Here is a 6,495-nt window from a genome sequence, read left to right on the forward strand (position 1 = left end):
CCAATGGTGGAACACAGCTGCCTACAGATCTCGCCCTTGCTGATCTATGTCCCCAGATTCCTGAATGCTCCTGTCTGTGCCCCCTGAGCTGCAGGAAAGGAATCTGCCCCCAAAGCCTCTAGATTCTCAGCACCAGTTGGAGTCTCTCAGGTACACATTTTACATTCATACCTTTTAACAGCCTGATCCCCTTCTAGATCTCACTATTGAATCAGATTGGCAGATGCCTGCCGCTCCCTGGGACTCCAGCTGGCCCCTGCCTGCAGGGGGTCACAGTAGTGCAGAGCAGGGGGCACCGAGACAGGCCTTCCCTGCCGTGACTGCTACTGAAGTATTCACACCATCAGCGAAAAGCGGACCCAGCCCCTGCCCTGAGGAGCCCATGTAAGGCCCCGGTTCTGAAGTCGGATCCGCATGGGTGGGCAGGGGTCCCATTCGACTGCATCCCCCCAAACTAATGGGCTTTTTCCACAAAGAGCATTCTAGTGGCGACCACAGCCCATGGCAAAGTCCCTGCCTGTACCAGGGGGCTTTCTCCAGCAGCCTAATGCTTGCACAGGACGCTCTCTGCAGCACTGGTGCTTTAGTCTCCCACTGACCCTGTGGAGGGGTGGGAGGGTAGCCCCTTCAATTCCCCATGGGGCAGGATTGGACCTGGTGTCCTTTATCCAGAGACAGGCTTGTGATGCTCCTAGAGGGGAGAGGCCTCCCCAGGCTGGAAGCTGCAGGCTAAGTGACCAGCACTAATGGGCTAGTGTGAGTTATTCTCTGGTAGCCACCAGAGAGACCATTTCTCCTCACACTGACATGGGTGTAGATCTGGATTACCATCCGTAGAATTACCCGGGTGTAAACTCTTCAGACCCACCATGTGTTGGGTCCTATCCAACCACACAGGGAGACAGCCCCTCCCCCACAGGGCTCATAGCCCAATGGAATGAAGGCTTAAGAGTAGGTTAGATAAAGGTCTATCCGGGATGGTCTAGACAGTATTTGGTCCTGCCATGAGGGCAGGGGACTGGACTCGATGACCTCTCGAGGTCCCTTCCAGCCCTAGAATCTATGAATCTTATTATGCAAACTACAATCAGCAGTGGGAGCATGGGACGGTTCGAACCAGGTTCCCCCCAGTACAACCCCCCCCCCAATGTAATCATAAAGAGTTGCTGCTGTTTCTCATAGCCTTGGTTGTGGCTGTTTCCAAATCTGAACCTGTGGGACAAAGGAACAGATCTGCCCCTGCCACCCAGGGTCAGGCCAGAAGGTTGCTCAGCTAATACAGCCGCAAGGCATTTCTGATTCAGCCCAGCTGCTCTGGCAAAGCGGCAAAGCCCAGCCACAAGAGGGTGAAAGGGAGGGAGGAAAGCAGCTCCCCTCTGCTTGAGCGCACGGTGTCTCTCTCTCTGGTAGAGGTCACCCAGCATACGCCAGTGTAAACGAAGCCCAGCCCAGAGCTAGCCTCACAGAGCAGCACCCGCGAGGAAGGGCCAGAGCCTCTCTCTGCAGCCTGAGCTGTCAGGGGCTGCCGTACCACAGAGGGGCGTTGAGTAATGCCATTGACTTGGCGCAGACCTCCGGCAGTTTCCATGGACTATCCTGCCAGGCTTTCCCACAGAGCTGACTGGGTGAGGCCTGGGTCAGCTCAAACGCTGGGCTAGCAGGATGAAGAGATTCCCCTCCAGGGGCTGCCCAGCACTGTGAGATGGGAGCTGACTGCAAAAAAGGGGACGCTAACCTGCCTTCCTGAGAGCAGGCTCCCCCCTGCCCAACCTCCCCCCACCCCTCACAAGGGCAAGGGGAGGAAGCCAACTCCCCCAGCCTCTTCCAAAGCCCATCCGGCCCCAGCCTTCAGCACTTACCGACAGGCCCCTTTCCTGCGCGTTCTGGCCCCACCGTGACTTTTTAGCTGGTGAGGCTTAAAGCATGGTTCACAAGCCTAATGGTTAGCGACTCCTTGCTGGCGGCAAGCTCCAGCACACAGTCTGGCTCCTGGAAGTGATCAAGCACAGGGGTAATTTACTGTGGGAATGGCCACCTGTAAACCCAGTCCTCCCCCGTAACTCTGTGCACTAAGGCATCCCCCAGTGCACTTTCCCAGATCCTGTGGGTCCCGCTCCGCACACAAGACTCTCTCCAGCAGGAGTAAGGGGTCTGGAGAAACCTGCCTTCTCCTCAGCATTAAGAAGGGGGGGGGGAACAACAGGGCCTCACCTCCCAGAGAGGCTGCCAGCAGTTGCCAGGTGCCAGATTGCTACTTTAGGGCTGCAGTTGCATGTCGCTGCTAAATTTAAAGGGCCAGCCCCCAAAAGGCACACTGGGAAAAAAGTTCCTATAACATGGCAACTGTGCCCAGAGATTTAATAGGACAGGAAGAGGCTGGCACTGTGCAGATCCCTGTTTTACCACATCACCGGGTTGCTTATCTGGCTAGACCTGTCCCTATGCAGAGCATATCCTGGCAAGAACCAAGTATGTCCCCCTGTGAGCCAGAAACTGTCTCCTCTTTACTTCCAGCCCACAGTGCCATTTAAATGCCGTCACCTGCCCTGGGTAGTATTATTCAACAGCCAGTTAGTGATGCAGGTAGAGCACCCCCCGGATCCCCCACCCCAAGGCTTGCTGAGCTACCGAAGGCAATGGTGAGCAGTCGCCTCCCCTCACATGCAGGATGCTGGGGCCAGCATCACGTCAAGGCATTTGACACTGCAAGGTGCCGGGCCGTACCTCCCGCAAGCAGGCTCCAGACACAGACCATTCACAATAGGCCAGTGACACCATCAGTTCACGCGTTTATTTGCATAGGGCCTGCGCTGAAGCTGGGCTTTGCCAAACATTCTCTTTATAATGGCTTCAGAGACGGATGGACTTGGAGCCAAGTGGTGCTGGGTATCCCCTGTGCTAGTGGAGGGGGGGGGCTCATGGGCTCAGGGTACCTGTGAGTGACCCAGCTCCTGCAGCTTTCTAGCTGCCAGCATTGCAGCCAGTTGCTGCTGGAGAACCCTTCCCTTTGCTGCTGGATGTTCCAGGTGACTCAGGAATCTAGCCCCAGCCTAACCCCAATCCTTGCTAACACACCAGGGGCTTGAGCAGTTCGCTTTCCCCCTCGAATCCGCCACTCGCTGCCCAACCTGTTCACTCGCATCGGAGCGTATCCATTTTCACACCTCTGGCCAGCCCCCTAGCAAAGGGGCCCAGTTTCCCAGCAGGCTGGCGGCAGATCAGCTCATGGGCCACCGGAGGGATGGAATTTGATAGAGTCACACTGGGTAACTTGCAGGCATCTGCACTGTGGCCCTGTCAGCAAGGAAAGAGTCCGTCCCAGCCCAACCTGTGCTACTGAATTCTGTGGGTCAGGGCCTCAGCTGTTGGAAATCCACACTGGGCCACTGACCTCAATGGAGTAATGCTGATTTACACCCGCTAAGGAGCCGGCCCTCTGGGGCTTGTCGCTTATGAGATGCCAAATAATTATTAAAAAAAATACCGTCCATTGGCTGAACGCCTGGCTTAATCCAAGGGCAGCTGGTGAGCTCTCAGCCCTCTTCGGTCACTCCCAGGCAGGGAGCTGGAAGCATTAGGACATCTCTCTAGATGCTGAAGTTGCGATTCTAGCCGGGTATACCACCACCCGCAGGGAAGGAGTGTCTCACAGGTGGCATAAGCCAGAGGAAGCCACAAGTGACAGTCCCAGGAAGGGCTCGGTGATCTCACATGGCCCAGACAGAGGGGTTATGGGTTTTGCATAAGAAATCCCATCATCCTAGGTGGCAAGGGGAGGGGCTCCAGAACAAACCTCCCCCTTGTCTTTGGAGCAGGCGGCTGTTTCTGGGGCCCCGTGGGCTAGCTGCTCAGAGCATCCTTGGCGAGCACAGCGAGGCGTGCTGGCTGCGGCTGTGGAAACCCGGCTGTGATGGCACCGAGGCGGTTGCTTGGGCTCAAACTGACGTGTGCAATTTGTAACCAGTTAACCCCTGACTGTGCCCGTCCTTGGTTCCTGCCATGTGGCCATGGCCTGGCCTTCAAGAGCCCCTGATCTCCCACCCGGCATCTGGCCCATCACACCCCACCCATCACCACGGCCAAGGCCCAGCTCTCCGCGGCCTCACCCCGCACAAGGCTTTCTGTGTCCCAGGACGGCGAGCGAGACAGTGGTTCTGACTCACTGTTCGCCTCCTCGTGGGGCTATCAGGCTCTGGTGACACAGGAGGCAGCTCTGGCAGCTGCCAAAGAGCAAAGCCGTCCCTGGGCCCTGCCCATGCCTGAAGGAAGCAGCCAGAACACGCTTCTGCACTTGCACTGCCAGGCCCCACAGCTCAGCTGCTGCGGCTCCCGTCACGATCCGCGTTGCAGAGGCGTTCTCTAGCAGACAGGCGAGCTGGGGAGAGGCAGGTGCCCTAACCAGAAAGAGTCTCTGCTTTTGGGGGACCAGGAGCCATTTGCGATTTCACAAGTTCAGTTATTCTGGCATGTTCTCTGCAGGCGATGCTCTCGGCACCTTCAGTCTTACCCACCCACAGATCCCTTCCAAAGAGCCAGGACACAAATCAGAGGCAGCCAAACCAAACAGCGGGAGGCCCAGGTGGTGGCAGGAACAGGGATGTTTGAGCCCAAAGAGGTGTAGTGCCAGCTCCCCTCTCATGCCAGCTCCTCCTCTGCCTGCTTTTGCCTTCATTCCCCTGGGAATGTAAAGAGGGACCCATTCTGTCCAATCAGTTGAAGCCTCTTGAATTGCTTTGCTGAATGCTCTTTTTGCTTTTTAAATGCACTTCGTGCTGGAACATAGTCCCACTTTGATCACCTTAGACACGCTCTGGATTTGCCCACACAATAGCTCCTTGGGGCAGGGACCCTCGTCATTGTGTACATACAGCACCAAGCACAAAGGGACCCCGAGCCCTGATCATGGCCCACAGATGCTACCAAAATACAAACAACAGAGGCCGTATCCGTGCAAATTTACCCCAATTGCCTCACTACTGTGCTTGGACCTGGAGCTCCCGGAGCTAGAGGGGAGTTGGTTCTGCAGAGCTCATAGAGGCTAAGGCTGGAAGGGTCCAGTAAATTAATCTAGTCTGACCTTCTGCATAACACAGGCCAGAGAATGTCAGCGTTACCCCTGTAACGATAATGGGTTGCACCCAACATGAGGCACAAACTCATCACCCTGAGATTACTCACTCTTCTGAATGAGCTACCCAGACTCATTGAGCTCTTGGGTTTGCCAACGATACAGCCGATGATGCTGTAAATTAGACTCACGGAGTCTTCGATGGAGACAGCTCTTCACTTGGAACTGCTCTGAGATCCCCAAATCGCCCCGGTGAACTTTCCAGAGCCAACTGGCGAACTTCAGGAAAAACGGTTTCCCCCAACCACCCCTGGCTTTCACGGTGACCCTGCCCATTCCATATGGCTTCTACACAAGCCTTGCAGACCACATGGGAAAGAACCAACCCAATTAACTTCAACTGCTCCCAAAGTGGCCGCTGAAAAGTGAAGTGCATTTTCCACTCATTCTATCCACACAGATAAATCTAGGTCAGGAGCAACATTAAAGATTTCATGCACACAAATTTTATGCAGAGCTAATATAAACACTGGGAAACATAATAGTTTTTCTCAGACACGTGTGGGCGGAGAGGCACTCGTAGCCAATCTGGTGCCGCAGCTCCAACTCAGCGGCTGCAGCATCTCCGAGGAGCTGAAAAGGTGTGTGCGCGCGAGGGAGCCAGCCAGATGACTAACAAGGAGAGTGCTGACATTTACAAGCTCCCACATACATGTGGCAAGTGAATCTGCTTCACAGATCCAGCCCAAAGGCAGCGGGACTGATCCGTAGGCCCCCGCCAGCCGAGGGAGAGCAACACAAGAGTGAAGAAAGCCAACTCCACAGCAGGATAGGGTGGCAGGAGGGCTCCCTGGGGAGAACCTGGGACTGAGCAAAGGCAGGGGGGTGGGGGTCAGATCCACTTTAACCTCAGGGTGTTGTTTGTGGGAGGGATCCCATCAGTGCAGACGGGGCTGATGCACTCAAGGACTGAACTACCCTGGAAACGGGAATGGCTGCATGTGCCACCCAGTGACACTGAATGATATTCTATGGGTGAAGGGGCAACGTGGAGGCACAGGAGGATGGGGGTGGTTCTTAGCCTTGACCACCCAGCCATGCTTGATGCTGTTGTGTGGGTGGTGCAGGCCCCAGTGGGGGAGTCCTACTGTAAACCCCATGCTAAGGTTTTTACCACCATGTCACCATGCCCTGCTCAGACTCCTGCAGCCCCGGGGCACGCCAGGAGCGGCACCTGTGCTACTGCAGCAGTGGGAAAGCACCACACCAGCCTCAGGGCAGAGGCAGCCTTGGGAAGAGATGGGGAAGCCGGCAATTGACATGGTGGAAGTGGAATCTTCTTCCCAACCCAGGAGACAGGGGTCCGTGCAAGGCCCAGGCTGACCGGACAAGGAGGGCGAATTCCCTTCCTAGCCGTGCAGCAAGCA

The sequence above is a fragment of the Mauremys mutica genome, chromosome 9 (genome assembly GCF_020497125.1).
Source record: "Mauremys mutica isolate MM-2020 ecotype Southern chromosome 9, ASM2049712v1, whole genome shotgun sequence".
Taxonomy (NCBI): Eukaryota; Metazoa; Chordata; order Testudines; family Geoemydidae; genus Mauremys; species Mauremys mutica.